At 48.1% G+C, this 17,865-nt stretch overlaps 1 protein-coding gene across 1 annotated transcript in view; it reads left to right on the plus strand.

Annotated features, from left to right (window-relative positions):
- Positions 1-835: 835 nt before the first annotated feature.
- The window catches only part of CSK (C-terminal Src kinase), a 69,444-nt gene continuing 52,414 nt past the window's right edge, over positions 836-17,865 (plus strand). Inside the window, exon 1 of the mRNA XM_073363290.1 lies at positions 836-1,434. The gene's annotated coding sequence lies outside the window, so the exon portion shown is untranslated. The remainder of the gene's footprint in view (positions 1,435-17,865) is intronic.

Consider the following 17,865-nt stretch of genomic DNA (forward strand, 5'->3'; position numbering starts at 1 on the left):
CTAGATTGAGGAAAGCACATCACACCAGCGCTCCGAACTCCGTATTGGCTCCCTTGCCAGTTCCCGGTATTGGCCTCTAGGACATGGTATTATTCTTCAAAGCCCTAAAAAAGTTATGGAGAGCCTGTCTCTTGCTGCTCCCGTGTGACAGCTGTGGTCAGCAGAGGTGCTGCAGTTGAAGGAGTCCAGAATGAAGGCCTTGGAGTTGGACTGTGGCATTCCCAACCACCAAAGATCAGTGTGAGCCACCATTAGGACACGCCCTCTGGGCAAGACGCCTGTCGCTGACAAGGGCTGTAGAATAGCTGATCTCCCACGTGGAGACAAAAGGAGAACACCACACTTCAAGAAGCAGCATCACCCACGAAGAATACAGTCCTTTCAGATGGACCCAATGTGGTTTAAAACGTGTGTATAAGGTGCCTACATACCACAGCGACGGGCACGTTCAGACGCTCCGAGATGGATTTGGATGTACCTGGGGAAATATTGAACGGGTCCAGAGTCAATGTGGGGTCGTGTAAGCCCGGTGCAAACGTGACTTAGCATCATGTCATCATGCCCCGCACAAGCATCAGGCCACTGAGCAAGTTTTTCGCAGCCTGCAGGACAAAACATGACCACTCCATCCACCACCAGTTAGGAGTCTCAAACCTGTTGCCCTCCCCTATTTGCTAACTCAGTTATCTCCCGCCTCTCCCTCCCGCCCGGTCCCAGTCCCAGTCCCGGTCCCGGTCCCGATCCCCTTCCCCCCCACATCACCCCGAATCAATGCGCCGGGATGCCCAGCAGGCGGCGCACCGTCCTTGCCCACGCCTCGCCGAGGAGCGGGGCGAGCCCCGGCGGCGCAGGCGCGGTGCTCGAGGCGGACGGATCCGGGACCGGGCTCCGTTTCCTTTCACCAGGCCCTGCGAGCTCCCGTCCAACTGAGTCCGAGAGGGAGCGGGGTGGGGGAGAGAGCGAGCCCCGCACCGACCGCTCCGCCTCCCTCCCCCGGGATCGTGCAGGGCCCCCCCGCTCCCTCCAGGCCGGTAGTGGGCTGAACCGCCTCCTTCCCGTGCCCCTCTGCGCTGCTCCCGGCGCTCTCCGAATCCCCAGAGCTGCGGCGTTCCGGGATCGAACGCTCGACGCGTTCCAAGGAAGCCGGCAGCGTTCGAAATTGGAATCCTCCTGTCGGCCGCTGCTACATTGTTTCCTCTTCCCCACCCCCTCTCCCCGATCCCTCTTTCCCCCGGCCCCACTGCGATCCGAACACCCACCCTGACCCCACCCCTTTGTACCTCTCCCGCTTCCCCTCACCTCCGTCCCCGGCCCAGCAGCGCCCGGGGAGCCCCCCGCCGCATGGAATATCCGGCAGCTGGCTGAGCCCCACGCTGAGAAGCCGGCTTCCCGACGGGGAAGCGGAGCCGGAGGCAGCTCGGAGCCTGCAGAGAGGTGAGTACCCGAGACCCCCACCACTCTCACACTTTGGGGAGGGATGGGAGTGGTTACTACAGGGACCGAGGCTGCACCCTCCCCCTCTCTGTTCCACAGCCCCCCAGGCTGCACCTAGGTGGATGTACCCCAGGATCATAGTTTCCCCCAGCTTCTATTCCTCTGGTGGGTCTGAATATTCCTGGGAACTCTTGTCACTCAGGGTGCACCCCATGCTCAGATGTGATTGTAGTCCTGTCGTCTGACTCCAGCCCAGCCATGTAGTGAGCCATCAGGGACTTTGCAGGAGGCCTGTAACCCCTGTGCAGGCACAGATGGACGATTTCCTTGCCATGCCTCCTGGAGTGATCTGCCTGGGGCAGTATCCACTGTGGCACCTAGACCCAGTTTGTCACCGGTTGCGGAATGGGGAGGTAGGGAGAGAAATGACTTTTCAGATTGAATGTGGATCTTTGGAGGGCTTCAGTCACTCTACCATTTGGACTAGGCCTGTGATCTCTTCCCCCTCCTTCCCAAAATAAAATCTCCTTTCTTCCCATAATCAGACCAAGGTGTGTTTGCATAGGTGATTTCTGCATGAATAAGATGTATCCATTTGTTACCCCAGTACATTGGGTTTGGAAATCTGTTGTGGCTGGCAGCTTGTGGCTGAAGTGGATTTGAATGGTTGGATATCAGTTTACTCCTCCCTCCCAAACAAATGGAGGGTTAAACTGCAAGTTTCCTCTGCAGCCCTAGGAGGCTTCTAATTGCACGGGTGGGAAGGGAGAGATTCGCTGGATAAAACCTTGACCCTTCCACGGCGGCCCATCCCTGTCTGTAGCTGCTCAGGACGACAATTGTGCGCTCGGTTCTCACAGCCATTCTGGCAGTGCCTGAGATGACAGCAGCTGAGACAATGGGGACTCTCTCCTCCCCACACTGACCGTTTCTTCCTTCCTATGGTGAGCCTGGGAGCCCAGAGAATGGGGTTGCATATGCAGAGCTCATTCTAACCCAAGATTCATGTGCTCAGGGCTGGTTTGATTCCATTCACTGAGGTTTCTCTAAGCCCAAGGATCAAGGGCCCTAGAACTCCTGGCTCTGTTGAAATACATGTTGACTCAGTATGAATGGTAGGCTGCTGCTGTCACCTAATGTCCGTTTCCTTGTAGACAGCACTGCTACAGTGCTCACCAGTCTTAGCCTTTCAGAGCCACATGGTGGAAACCAACAAAGGTATTGAATGCGGAGAGTTTGGGGTTTTTCTCGCCCCCCTCTCTGCCCCCAGAACAATAAGCGAGTCATATTGTTGCAAACTGAGCGGTCTGTCTGTAGGACAAGCAGCGGGTCTGTGTTATTACTCTCTCCCATCGCAGAGCAATCCCCTAACAGCCATTATTGTATGTCACCCTGATGGGCGAGCACAGCAGTGCTGCCTTTGTTGATGCTCTGAGCATAGGTTTCATGGGACTCGAGGTATGATGAGATTTCTTCAAATATCTAGTGTTATTTAACTTGCATTGGTGGTGAGTGGAAGGCAGTCTTGATTGAGGTATTTAAGGTTATGAAGGGGCCGGTGAAAACTTTAATATCACATTACAAAATGGGTACAAGGGGAGCTGAGAGCGATGGCCGAGTGAATTGAGAATACATAAAAGGAACTGTTTCCTCGCACAGTGGAGTCGGCCAATGGAATTCGAGGCTGTCAGTGGGAGATCAAAAAGCCAAATGGCGTGGTTGGGATTCAAACCAGTCTGGATAGTTGTCTGGCCATTTATCATTGGGAGTTCTGCCTGGTAATAGAACAGGAATCAAATCTCATGCTCCAGGGCATAAACTGGTTACTTCAGGGGTCAGTAAGGAATTTTTCCTTGCTGCACACATATACACAGTTGCACTTGTAGCTATGTTCCTCAAGAGGGGCTCCCCAGAAGCATGTTGTATGCTGTAGGCAGGATACCAGACTCAGTGGAACCGGTGTTTAGATTCAGCATGTTCCTCTTGTCACATTTTTCCATCATTAACTCTGTTTGTGGAAGGCTTATCTCTTGGCTCATTCAAATTATATTGGGATGGAGCTTTGGTATATGGATTTTTGACCCCAGTGCAGGGTTACTTGTTTTGATTCAATAGTCTCTTTGTTGTCTCTTAGGCATCTTGCGATGGTCCCAGTCCTGCAGTTGGATCCACGTGAGTGGATCCTTCCACCTGTGCAGACCCCACTCAGGACAGGAATCAGGGACCCTACAGAAGTCAGCAGGACCCCACTCAGATGCATGTGTGTGTCCATGCAGCTCCAACTGCAGGATCACAACCACAGGCCTCCTGTGGTTGTATAGTACATCTGTGGCCCACCTGTTCAGAGCCTTTGAGTGCTATAGAACCTTTCTGCAAGTGTTCATTGCTCTCAAGTGTGTAACGGGATAGGATGCTGAAGGAACTAATTGAATATAATTAAGATCGGTTTGGCTGTTCTTTTCCCTGAATTTAAAAAAGAAGACGCTTGATCTGTAAAATTGTTGAGCAGCTGAAAGAGAGAGAAAGGACTAGATGGCGTGAGTCCAATTCCGAGGGGCAGGTGCAAAATCGCTCGCTGCTGCCCCCATTGTTGGGTTAAACACTGAGCAGCTGTACTTGAACGGCGGGGGGAGGGTGTTGCTTCTCTTTCCTGGATGTTGATTGGCCAGTCTTGGGATAGAAAGGACAAAGGACACTGTCCCATGGGATTGTGGGATAGTGTTGGCGGGTTCTCAGGACCTGAGTCTGGGGTGCGGGGGCTGGGCTTGAGCTGCGTTCACACTGCAAAACGATGGAGTATGAACCCAAGCTGCCCCAGGACTCAAGCTCAAACCCTCCACCCCTTCAAGGTCCTGGGACCCAGGCCTGAATCAGACAGAAATGCCTGTAGACAGAAGGGGGGTTTGAGCTTGAGCCTGAATGTGAGCAGGGGCTTATATTGCAGAGTAGATGGACCCTAAACAGTGAAAGATCAAATGGGCCACAGAGCCGGATCATGCCCCTAAAGAAGCAGCGGGAAGGCATGTTGGTGGGGTTGCACAGGGGAAGCTTGCATTGCTGCCTATTCTGCAGATGAATAGAGGCCTTCGGTGGCTGCTAATTCAGTGTCTGACTTGGACAGAGCGGTACCTGCTTACCCCAGGGCTGAATTGGAGTCTGCGTATGAATCCTATTCATTTCATGGGGCATGCTTCCCTGTGCAATCACTGCACAAGAATGCTTTGTGTATGGTCGGAGGCAGTGTCTATTCTGGCCTTTCCCTTAGAAGTTTCCCACTGGTTCAGCTCCCCCAACCTATAGCAGTGCTGGGAGCACTAGCAGAGACCTGGCTGCAACTGGCCACCATTGTCTAATTACAGGAGCATTTTGCCTGGAACTAGTCAGAGCAGGTGTAGATGGGTAAAACTCCAGCGGATGCCTTGTCTATGCTAGCGCTTCTACAGTTACTGACTCTTGGGCAGTTCTGCTGATGGTAGGAAGCTTCTCTGGAAAAATGTAGTTTAAACAGTGGGAGATGGTGGATGCTTTTCTAACCTGTGTCAACTGTCAGGCATACTGTGCTCCCACTTTGGGAGGTTGACTTGCTGGCCTAGCACACAAGAGTCCTGGTTACTGTTAAGCGTTAAGCTGGAAATAAAGGAAAATTAAACAAAAAACCTGTTTGGAACTTGATGGGTTACCTAACTGTATAAAACAGAGCCACTCCTGCTGCGATCTGCCTCTGTTGTATTGCGGATCGGGATAGTGTTTGGCAGAGCTAGAGATCATGTATGAGCTGCAATTCCCAGGGTGAGTTAAAGGTGCAGTTTCAGTTCTGTGTCCTGGCTTTTGTAGCTTTGTGTTTGTTTGTTTTAAGTTCTAAACCTCAAGGTTGGTCTGTGTCCTACCGTTTGTGCTTTCACTTAACTAAATAATGAATTTATGCTAAACCATTGACACTTCAGCTTTTAAACTGATTTAAGAGTGCGCACACTAAGGGTTAATCCATGTTGTTAAACTAGCACGCAAACTGTGTGTAAACCAGTCCTAAAGAACTGGGGACATGACGACCACCTACAAATATCCGAGGTGGAGGAATTGGAGTGGTACATGAAGGGAAGCGTAGGGCATTATGCCCTGGGTTTGTGTGGTTGAACTGGTGCTAAGCCCTAATGTAGAGACAGAGTGAAAAATGTGGCTATGCAGGTGCAATTTATTCCAGTGTGCTTCTAGATTAAGGTGTAGGGGCATCCACACTGGTCATGTTACTCTGGTGCAAACATCCGAACAGTACAAGGAGGACCTAAAACCAAATTTCAGATGTTTCAGATCCTCTACCTGTCCCTGAGTGCAGATTTTTGTGGTTTTACAATAACATTTTTTAAAATGTTTCTTCTCACACTAGTTGGTTTGTGAAAGGCCCTCCCAAGCTGATTAAATAGGAGAGAAGCATTGAAACTGGCTATATACCCAAAGTGCTGTTAAGTGCACACAGCCAATCCATTGACGAGATCAAGGGAAAACATATTTTTCACTCTGATCTTTCAGTTATGGTAATTGTAGGCGGTTTCTGTAACAGAGGTAGATAAAATCTTTCAGAGCGGATGTGATTCCTTGGTTGGTTTTTATTTTTATTAAGAGTTAAGTCTCTCTTTAAGAAAGGGGAAATTTAGGTTGACTGTTAGGAAGAGTTTCTGATGCTGAAGTCTGTTGATTCCAGGGTGGACAAACTCAATGGATGGACAAACTCAGGGTGGACAAACTCAAACTTATGTAGGATGCATTATCTAGATGTGGGGGGAGAGGGGGCTAGCCATCACTTCCTACGGCAATTTAAATGTTCATTCAAAGAAAAAAGTTTTTCTCTTAGGAAGGATCTTCCAAATGTGAGACAATACGATGTTGTCTGTCTGTAGACTCAGGAAGACAGCTCTCCTGCATCTGCTGCTGCTCCTAGCTTTGCCCAGTGGCAGCCTGAAATGGACAAGACTCTGGTCAGTTTTACCCCTTGCTATTCAGGGCCTTGTGAGAGGTGGTGAAAGCAAGAGTCCACAGTCAGGTCAATTTCACGTTGCTGATTCATGGGGAAAGCCTGTGTGCAGCAGCAGAGGCAGGCGGGGGAGCGATTTATGACGGGGGAGGACTCAGAATTGGGTACTGGAAGATGAGCAGAGGAGCGAACCACTCCCCTCGCAGCAGCCAAGGGATAGAGCAGCAGATAACCCTCCATTCAAAGTGCCAGGAGGCTGTAGCCTAAGGGGGAGAGAGAGCTCCTTAATTCCAGGAGCCCTGGGCAGGGGGAACATCAAATGTATCCGACTCCCATTAGCCAGAGGCTGATACAATAGACGGGTTCCTGTGTAATGGGTTAAGTAAATGGGAGAGAGCATAGCTCCGCCTCCTCTGTTCAAAGCATCCGCTGTTCTCTCCCCCTGGCTTGGGTAAGCGTCACTCCCTTCTCCTTGGCGCCCTCTCCTGTTTTATCCACTGCTGAACAGGGTCCATGGACCGCACCTGAGTAAGAATCCCAGCACTTTCCCTCTTCCGAGCAGTTGGGAGTGACTGATGGTGCTGGAGGACTGGATTTATCACCCTAGGACTTCTTGGCAGTGCTGCCCTTCATGTTTTTCACTGGCCTGTGGGTTTTTTGGCTAACAGATCTCTACTGGCTGTTCCAAGCCATGTATCTGGCTGTGGAATAGTCTCCCAGTGGAGCTGGGAGGAAGCTCCTGTTAAATGGGACACTTAGAAGTAGACTCTCTTTTAAGGTAGCACAGATTGCTGGACAAAAGATTGTAGGGTATAACCTTGTTTCAGCCAAAGGGGGTAGATTGTGGATAATTTCCCAGGATTCATCTAGCTGTAATTTCAGTGATTGGACAGAGTTCTGCGAGAAGCAATGCCACCTTTCCCCATCCATCCTAACATGGAAGAAGCTGGCACTTTGTCCTCCGCTGGAATCAGGGGATCAGCTTGAATGGAGGTCTCTACAAACGGGGAGCCGTGAATTCGGTAAAGGCTGCGCCGTTTGTGGTTGGAGCAAATTCCCTTCTGTGTGCAGCGAAGTTGCTAATTGGGTTTGAAATCTGAACGCGCCGTTCTCCTTCCCCCCCCCCCCCCCCCGTGCTCACTGCCCTTGCGGTGGGGCTTGGAATTGATAGCCTCCGACTGCCAAGCGCACAAGCTGATGTACTGAGGAGAATGCGATTGCTGTCTCCTCTGCTGCAGCCTTGGCTGCTGTTGCAGGATTTCCCCTTGCAGCAGGTACTGTGCTCCTCTTCACCTTTTGGGTCACCTCCCCCATCTGGCTGGAAGAACCGCATGAGATGAGATGAGAGGATAAGCGAGAAGGGGCTGGGCGGGCAGGCGGGGGTGTCTGTAAGCAAAGCCCCAGCCACCGTTTCACTGATTCTTTGCTCCTCTTCTGTTATGTAAGGAAAGATCCTTCTCTGCTTCTGCTCTGGTCTTCTGGGTCCCCTCCCCCACCCCGACACACACTCTCTCTCTCTCCCTCTCCCTTTCTCACCTTTAAAATTCATAAATAATTGACGCTTGCTGAGCTGCTGGCTGGGGCCCATGCTGCAGAGACTCAGCACTGAATGGAGACCAGACGCTCCTGGCCTTATAGCCTCAGCTCTATCCCTTCACCTGGCAACAGGGCAATGCGTTAAGGAGCCGCTGATGGCGTTTCACCGGGGCAGCCCACTTGCTCGGGAGGCCCCATAAATTCTACCAGCCACACCGTTCTCAAGGTGTAAGCCTGGCGAGGCTGCGATTGTAATGCCTACCTAGCCGACTGCCACCCGAGGGAGATCCCTTGGTGCTGGGGCAAGTAGCTCAGAACTGGGGAGGTGGGGAAGAGGCTGCGTATGCTGGAGAAAGGGCAGCACTAGGCTTGAGGGATGGGGTGGATTGAGGATCCACTCTTGGAATGTCCTGCCAGCTTGTCGCTCCGGCTCAGTCTGTTGCACTCTGCCGCATGGCATGTGGAGAGAGGAGATCTCACAGGTGCCAAATTGTTTGGAGGTTTATAGCTTAGTGCCACTGCCTTGAGTTCCACATGGATGTCCGGTGGCAGGCAGTGCGGCTCCCGGAGCGCTGCGGTAACGTGGTCCTGACATGCAGCGTCTCTCGAGAGGGCTGCAGTGGCATCGTGCGCTTGCCACAGAGTTAGGGTGGCCTCAGCATGCAGGCCCATGTAGCGCACCTAGCGGCAATCGAATCTTGAGGTGGCATAGACGTAGGTCATGGTGGCAAGGTCCCTGCATTGGAGAGAAGAGGTTGCACCTTGATGCAAGTGGGAAATGTGCTCTTGGCCGCAGCTGCTACCTGGGCACCTAGGAATAGCCAAGGATCTAGAAATACCTGTGTTGCAAATGACTGTCTCGGGCTGTGATCTAAATTCAGTTAACTCTTCCCTCTGCTTCTCCCAACCCCCCAATGTGATCTCCAAGTTGTCCAGATGTGTGTATGGCGGGGCTGATTTGGGGCCATGCCCCAACCTTGGCATGCTGCTACAGTGGCATATAAGGGCATGCCAGGGCAGAATTCCCTTAGCATTGGAGCAGCGTAGACCTGATGTAAGCAGCTCTCTGCTGCCCCAGCATAAGGGATGTCCCACTGCACTAAGTGCTCTGGGGACTCTGGGCTGAAGTGCAATCCATAGGCAACTATGGGGAGGCTGGGGCTAGCTGCGCCCACACAGCAGCCCGGAATCGAGATGGCAGAAAGGTGGCTTAAAGCCACCTTTACCGCTCCAAAGGAGGCTTGTGTTGTCTGCATGAATGTCACATAATTATAAATAGTGACTGTGCAGTGAGAACTCTGAAAAGTCTGGAAATGTAAACAAAGCTGCTGCTAATGTTTGAGATAAAATTGAAGGTGGAGATGTGCAGATCCCAGTCGTGGGTGTGCTATAAGAACCTTGATAAGGTGCAGGGGAGGGCAAAGGATGGCCTGGGACGTGCACAATAAATTCCTGATGCAGCTGGTGTGACTGGTCTATGGAGCGTCCTGGTGTCAGCGGTGTGCTGGTCTTACACCATGGGCCTCGTCCTCCTCTGTTACACCCGTGCAATTGACTGACCTCAGTGGTGCCATTTCTGCTTTATACCGGTGTAAGTGGGAAGAGAATCAGGACCCAAGATGTTACAGAGCACTGTCTGCTGAGTTTAGGCTTTAGAACGGTTTGGTTTAAAGTGGGGGAGAGGAGAGTAGTAAAATCTACCCTGGCAGGAAGTCTTCATGCCTCTCCAAATATTAATAAAAATAATAGAAATAACCATATTTCCTGTGTTATTGAAGGCTCTTGAGACTATTAAAACGGCAAACACTTTTAGAACTCAGTGAGTGTTGCACTCTGTGCAGTTTGTTTGCATTTCCCAACGGTTGGACAACACATAATAATGCCTTGCTCTGATACAGCACTTTTAATCAGCCACTTTCAAAGCACTTTGCAAAGGAGGTCAGTATCATTATTTTACAGGTGGGGAAACTGAGGAATGGAAAGGGACAGTGGGCAACCTTGAAAAAGCCAATCAGTGCCATCAGTTTCACCCTTGTTTATAGTCAGGTTCTCAGCTCGGCACTGTTTGCGCTGCAAACTCTGCAGAGGACAAAGATCAAAGCTTTGGGCCAGATTTGAGTAGACGGTGTTGAGCCAATGCGTGAGAACCCGGCAGTGAAATAGGCACGGCCCTACTCTGTCTCCAAGCCACCGCAAGCAGTAAACCAATAACGCCAAAGGTGAAAAGTTAAAGCTGAAATATTCCCAGAGTGGATAAAAATCAATGATTTAAAAAGATTGATTTTTTTTTATTTAAATTGGATTTTTTTGATTAAAATGCTTTTTGAGGAAAAAACCTATCTAAAGATAGATACATTATCGCTCAAAGATATCTCATTATGGAATAGGGATTATAAATTCTAATTCTGTAGTATGAGACCATATATTCATGTAACGTTTAAGAAAAGTTTTGTAAATTAGGTCCAATAGTTCATGGATTAGGGACCCAATCTTATGGGGTTCCAGGGGCTTCTGTATAGATTATTTAGGTTACTCTTTCTATCTACCCAATGGGACGCAGTGCTCAGCCTAGAAGATACCATCAGAGATGCTTAGTTTTGCAGTTCTCAAACTGTGGATTTGTGTCTCCAAAGATAACATGCTGGTTAACAGCAAAAATGTTGTTAAATAAATAAATAAATACATAATATAGAGAGGTGAGAAATAACAGACCTCAACCCTATTGTCCCTCTGAAAATTCGTGTACACAGAGTCAATCCCTTACCTCTCTCTAAAAGTGCAAAGTTTCAAAAAGTTCAATGGCTAGAAGATTGTTGGGGGTGGAATAGATCTGGACAAGGAGAAGAAGTCTGGAGATGAGTGTGAGAAGGGAGTGACAGGCCGTAGAAACAAAAGTGAAACTGAGCAGCATATTTCAGAAGTCTTGAGGTCTTTCTGAGTGTAGCCTTCATTCATTTGAGATCTACCATACCATTTTCTCACTAGAAGGGAAAATCTATAATGGCAGCAGGCCATAAAAGAGACCCAGTTTGGGAATAAGAACCATTCACAAAATATATGTTTGCTGATGATGTTTTAAAGAAAGTCACACCAGTGAACTGGTTGAAGTCACTTAAGCACTTGGATTTAGAGACTGTTGAAGTGACAATCTCACTTTTAACAGCAGTAGCTTCTTCTGCCGGTGTAGAAAGAATATTTTCTTCCTTTGGACTAATTCATTCCAAATTGAGAAATCGTTTGGGACCTGAAAAAGCAGGAAAGCTTGTTTTTCTTTTCCAGATTATGAACAAACAGGAAAACGAAGGTGAAGACGACAGAGTTAGCTGCAGAAGCCAATATTTTAAGTTTCTCATGTTGACCTGGCTGACGTAGTCAATTTAATTTTTGTTTTTAAAAAAATATTTTTTTACCTATTTTAGTTAAAAACAATTTTAACAAAAACAAACTTGATTTTAAAAAACTTAAATGTTTAAATAAATTCAAAAATTCATATGCTTGTTTTGTTAAAATATTCTATGTTTGCTGTTGAAGAAAAAAAATCCAGAATACAGAACATTGTTGTTTTAGTTAAATAAAACAATTTAAATGTCTGTCTGGTAATGTTCTCCTCCTAATACAGCATGGCAAAAAAACCTCCAAATATTAATGATTAATCTGTTGAATTGGAGATAGTTTATCTCCCAATGACTTCATAAATATCTGCTTCAATTACCTTTGGTAAATGAAATAACCAATCAATCATTCCTTTTCTGATATAGCTGTAAAACTAATCTGAAAAGTTTTCAAAATAAATCACTTTAAAAATGTATAGTGTGTACCTTCTAAAAATGAAACCTACATCAATCTCTGAGTTGTGAAGAATATGTATAAAGGTTAAAACAACCGACAAGAATGCACTTTTATGTAGAAATCCATGATTAAATCGAGTCTTCCTGACTACTGTTTTAAATCAAATCCTCCCTGAATATTCCATTTTAATAATCTTGGGGTGTGGTGCAGAATTAAAAGGGAGGGTTAGTTTTTTAAATGGTTTATTATATTCATACTACAGTAGTGGTTGGGCCTCTGTTGTGCCAGTTGCTGTACAGATGCACAGTGAGAAACTGTCCCTTTCCCAGTGATCGTGCAACCTATGTAGACAAAACAAAGGACGGGTGAGGAAACAGACACAGAGAAGGGAAGTGACTTGCCCAGTGTCCAAACAGCAAATCAGTTGCAGAGCCAGGCATAAGAGCTAGGTGTCCTGAGTTCCAGTCCAGTGCTCTGTCCATTAGCTCATGCTGCCTGCTGCCTTTTTTTCATTTTGACAGTGTCGGTTGGTTTTGTTCTTTGGATTGTTGGGTTTTTTTTCCCCCCTTCTCCTTTGGTCTGACAGATCCCCTTTCATAATGGGGGCATAGAGACTCCAAAATAATTGCTGGTGGTTGTATTTTTGAAGGGCGTTTTCCCTCCAGCTACCGGCTCTATCACCAGTAGCTGTTTTTGCTCATCCTCTCTTCCCCCATCCTCAACTTCCCTGTGTGTCTCTCTCTCTCTCCTTTATGTCCAAATGACTGTACTGTGCGATTGGGTCTGTACTCTTCTGCCTTCCTGCTCTTCTAGGGGAGCTGCTGGGGTGGGGGGAGAAGGGGAGTGAGGGTGTGAAACTGACAAGGGTTCCTTGAGTCCTGTCTGTTTCAAATTACTGCCAGGAAAAATGCCCCAGTCTGCTACCTGGTGATCCTATTGGGTTCTCCCACATAGGTGAGCGGGCCCTAAAGAGGGGAAGGTGCTGGGGTGCAGTGCTGAGGGATTTAGCTCCCAAAGCAAGTTGGGTTGAATTTGGGTGCCCCTGGGGGATGCTTCAAGTCTGAAAGAGCAGCTAGTTCTGTTCAGTTCAACCGTGTTGATGGGAGTCCCACGTTTTCTTCTGCTCTCAGAGGGCCTTATCCAAAGCCCATTGAAATCACTGGGGGGCTTTCTGTTAACTGGGCCTTGGATTGGGCCCATCGTGCAGTACAGAGAATACCGTTTGGCAGTCCTGCCAGCATCGATTACCAGCTGGCAGTTCCAATCCGCTAGAGAGGCTGTGGGGATACTTGGTTAGTTGAAGTCCAGTTCCTATTGGCTCCACGACTGCTTAGGCTCCATCTGGTGAGAGCAGACAGCAAAGGAGCTAGGGACAATCACAGGTGCTAACCATTGTCCTTCAGCCTCTAAATAGAATCCCCTTTGTCATGGAGATGGATCATCTCTCCATGTTAAGGATGGTGCTAGCTTCCCACTCTAAACCTGATTGCCACCCATGTGCAAGAGATGTGTCTTGTCTCTCTATCAAAGCCAGCTATGGTGTCCAGGTCACAACTGGCCTCCTGCCTAGCTGTCTCATACAGGCCAAGAACTTGAATGGGCTATGGAGACTGAGCTCCCCTCTACAGGTCAGGACTGTGAGGGATACAGGCAGGGAATGGTTTCGGGGGGATGCTTGCTCTGTCAATCTCCATGCTGCACCTGTTCTTGGGACTTGCCCTCCAGGGCTATCAACCTTTCGCTAGCAGGGAATCCACTTCCAATGAGTTTTAAGGAACCTTTTTAGGCTGCTGAGCTGCCTGGCAGATAATTCATTTGCTTTGCTATAGAGTGAATTGCTCCCCAATGCCAGGATGCAACAGATTTATGACAGGACTGTTCCCTCTGGGATCGAAATACTTGTTATGTTCTCCCAGGGTGGGTGAGAGAAGGCAACTGGCGCTGAGCCTTGGCACAGCAAGATAAAAGGTCGATAACTTCCTCTTCATGCCCTGGCTATATTTTTGCTTCCTTCTGCAGCAGTCCATTGTAGGTTGAGTTCCCCTCCTCTGAATCCAGCAGAGCTGTGTTTCAGTGGAGAGGAGTTTCCAACATGAGCACAGACGGAATCCACGGCTCTGGACTCTCCCACTGAGGCAGGCCCAAGAATAGTAGGGGCCAGATATGTGGGGGAAATTTTATCCAAAGCTGATACAACCGCACTAGACAGGAGCGGTTGAGCCAGTCATGGCTTTTTTACTGCAATTTCTACGTTTGGGGAAGTGGCTCTCACAGCTTCAGTGCGGAATGGGTTACGTCTAATTTTACTGGGGGGTTTTACCGGCAGGACCTCATGGGGATTCGGTGCGGAGAGTGAGTGACATGGTGCTTGCAAATGGCACTGCTGCATTAGCAGCAGGGGAATTCAGAACCGTGGTTGCAGGTCTGTCTGGGACATATACCTTGTAGAGCAGTGGTGGAACTGAACTGGATTCTCTTTCCCTCTCTGATCCTTTATCCTGTGAATTCTGTCTGTGCTCCAGTGTCTTGGGGAGGCTTCATCTTTCTTAGAGGGTGCTGATGGTTGGCTGATCTTTCAATTTAACCCCTCCCAGAGCTGCGACCTTTTCTGATCTTAGGGTTAAATTGCTGGTTCCCTCTTTTGCCCTCCTGAAATTCTGAGCCGCAGGGTTGAAAATGAAATTGCTAAGTAATGATAAGAGCCAAACTGCATCCTGAAAATAAATGCAGGGAGGAAAGAAGAACAGTTATAAAAATTGGAAGAGAAAAGAAATGAGAACTGCTGGAGACGCAGCGGAAGGTGCATCTGCCTGCAGCCAAGTTGTGATCACATCAGTGCTTTTAAGCTAAATGGGATCATTTATGGGGGCTGCTTGCAGGGGAGACATTGGTGGAAAACAGAGCTGCTGCAGGCAGTCAGTCGGGTGGCTCTCTTTTCTTTGTCCGTATAGAAGCAGTTCCCTAGCATTTTTGTCAGGGGGTGATGTGCAGCTAGAGGCACCATCTTGGAGATGAGCCAGAAAAGCCACGTTCTGCCCATCAAGGCTGTCTCCACTGCAGAAAAACCTCCCAAAATCCCCAGTGCAGCAAGTCTTGCTCAGAGCCTAGGTCTCCAGGCTTGGGTCCCTGCCCCAGGGCTAAAAATAGCAGAGTAGATGTTCCCGCTTGGGCTCTGAATCCCAGGAAGTGGGGGCGGGTCTCAGAGGTCGAGCTCCCGTTTGAGCCGAAACATCTACATTGCTGCAATGAGCCCCTGAGCCTGAGTCTGTAGACCTGGATTCTGAATCTCACTGCCCTGGGGTTAGAACAGAAGAATGGCCGTACTGGGTCAGACCAAAGGTCCATCTAGCCCAGTAGCCTGTCTTCTGACAGTGGCCAATGCCAGGTGCTTCAGAGGGAATGAACACAACAGGCAATCATCTAATGATCCATCCCCTGTCGTCTCACACCCAGCTTCTGGCCAGCAGAGGCTAGGGACACTCAGAGCATGGGGGTTTATTTGTTTTTGCAATGTAGACATACCCTCAGAATTCCTATGGCACTTCTGTAAGAAAATGGGTAATTAAACTCTGCCTGCTAAAATTCCCCATTTTGTTGGACACTGTATTCCCCCCTTCTCTTGAACTGTTCACTCGGTGCTAGTGTGTCCTTATAAACAGCATCCGTAATTCCTTCTGAGATGGCTGCATTTCACTATGGATGAGGTGATCCCAAGTGTAAAGCACTTTGGGAGCCGGCACTGTGAGGGGCACATGTGAGGAGAGTTATGATGTGTTAAAATAGCTTGATTTGAGCAAATAATTCATAATGAGGAGCTTATTCAGTTTTGCCACCTATTCCGTTCACAGAATATCAATGAGCAGGTCATGATTTTTCTCACCGGTATTAGAAAAGATTCCAAATGTGTAATGAATTTCGTTGATTCTCTGGCTTGCTATTCGAGCTGTATAATTCTTGATCAGTCTCTGGCCGCGTAATTCTTTTAATCAGGCTTCTGATGTAAATGCTGGACAGAATGTGATTTTTACAGTTGCCTCCGAGCAGGTGAGCTTAAAATTCAATTTCTTCAAGGATTTGTGCTTGTAAAACTCAGTCCCAGCCATGATAATGGAAAGCAAATGCAAAGGGGAATGCAAGCACAACTGATGTAAATTAGTAGTTTAAAATAAAAAAAAAGCTGCTGAACCCTTTTTGTAACACCTCTACAAACACCTCAGCCTTTAGGGGGGAGCAAGCTAGCGACACTCATAGCCCAAGCAAAGGAGTAACTTGTGATATGAATAAGAAGCCAGGTTTAGAGTTCTTGTGGCAACGGTGAAAGAGACTTGATCATGCACCAGTATATTAGCTGGTATTTACCTAGCTCTAAAAGTGACAGTCCCCACTCTGCGGTAAGGTGGTGCTGCTGTTGATCAGGGTGGGTACAAATAATTGATAATATTTAAATTTTTTTAAAGTGATTTCTTGAAAAAAATGTGATTTGATTTTTTTTAAATCAGATTTTTTGAAATGTATATCTTGCTAAGTCTTTGCTTTCTTCCCATTTTATAGTCTTAAATGGCTGCAGGGGATGTTTTGTATTTGATTCTTTAATTAGTTTCCTAACCACGAGTGGGGATTTTTGATTTTACATAGGTTTTTCTTTCTACTGTGAAGTTTCACACTTTACATGCTCAACTGTGCTGAAAAAGACAAGCCCAGAGCCTCATTAGCCACCTTAGTGTGAGAACTACATAAATGCAAGCACAAAATGGAGAAGCAAATAGCCCGTGCTATATTTGTAACCAAGATCATCTTCTGAGACACTGAATTTCCCCAAGCTGCGAAAGGTGAAATGCTCTGATTGCACTGTGCTCCTCCAGTAGGGTTTGCGGTCTGAAGTCAATGGGCCTCTTGTTCCTACACGCTACATAAGGTGGCATTTTCATAAGCACATAGGTAATCTAAATATGAGCATAACATCCTAACTTCAGGCTCTTGGTTTTGAAATTTCAGCCTGTGTGTATAAAAAAGTTCCCAGGAACTGTGCCAACGGAAAGTCTAAATAGCTCAATTTTGTTTTGAAAATGACAAAGATTTTATGTTGCTGTGAGAGGCTGTTAATACAAATACAGTTTTAGCCCCTAATGCTTCCAGTGTTTATACACATGCTTTATTTTAAGCACCCACATATTCCCTTTGAAATCAGTGGGATGATTCGCATGACTAAAGGCTGAAGTGTTCACAGGATCAGGGCCTTTACTGTCAAGATTTTGTTGGGAAGACCCAGGTTCTATTCCCTGCTATCCCACAAACTGAGTGACTCAGATTCATAGAGATTAAGGCCAGAGGGACCATTAGATCTACTCTGACCTCTATATAACACACAGGCCAGAGAATTCACCCCGATACCCCTGAACTGAGCCCAGTAACTTGTGTTTGGCTAAACTGTCTCTTCCAGTAAAGCACCCAGTCTGGATTTGGAGACCTCTAGAGCTGGAGAATTCACCTTCCCTGAGTAGTCTGTTGCAGTGGTTAATCATCCTCCCTTGTTAAGAAATTGGGCCTGAATCCCTTAGGATATGTCTACACTGCAAGTGAAGGTATGCTTGTAGCACAAGTGAGCATGCTCAGAGCACAAACCCACTGGGGACAAGGGGTATGTGCTATGATTTGTAGCCCAGGCTGCCACATTGTCACTGCTGTTGTCACCGGTGCTAGCTAGATGAAAGCTAGCACAGATGTGCCTACCTGTGCTGCAGTCCACACCTTCACTTGCAATATAGACATACCCTCAATCTGCCTGTGCCTCAGTTTCCCACATCTGTATAATGGGGGGCGATAGCACTGGCCTACTGACCAGGGGTGTGTGAGGATAAATACATTAGGTTGAGAGGTGTTCACTTACTATGGTCATGGGGGTCATGTCAGTAACATAATTATATTGCTTTTCATGGGCGGCGGGTATCATAGGCTGGCGGAGGCGATGTCTCCCCAGACAGCCAGGTGTGGCCCCGCCCACACTCCACCCCCAGGTTCCCCTCCCCCCTGCTTGGCCGTTCCAGTGAGTCCAGTCTCCCTGGGGGTGGCCCTGGTTCAAACCGCACTGTCTGCCCTCCTGGCGCTCAGGGGCTGGGGGTGCTCCAGGGCTGGGGCAC

Source organism: Lepidochelys kempii, chromosome 10 (genome assembly GCF_965140265.1).
Source record: "Lepidochelys kempii isolate rLepKem1 chromosome 10, rLepKem1.hap2, whole genome shotgun sequence".
Lineage (NCBI taxonomy): Eukaryota > Metazoa > Chordata > Testudines > Cheloniidae > Lepidochelys > Lepidochelys kempii.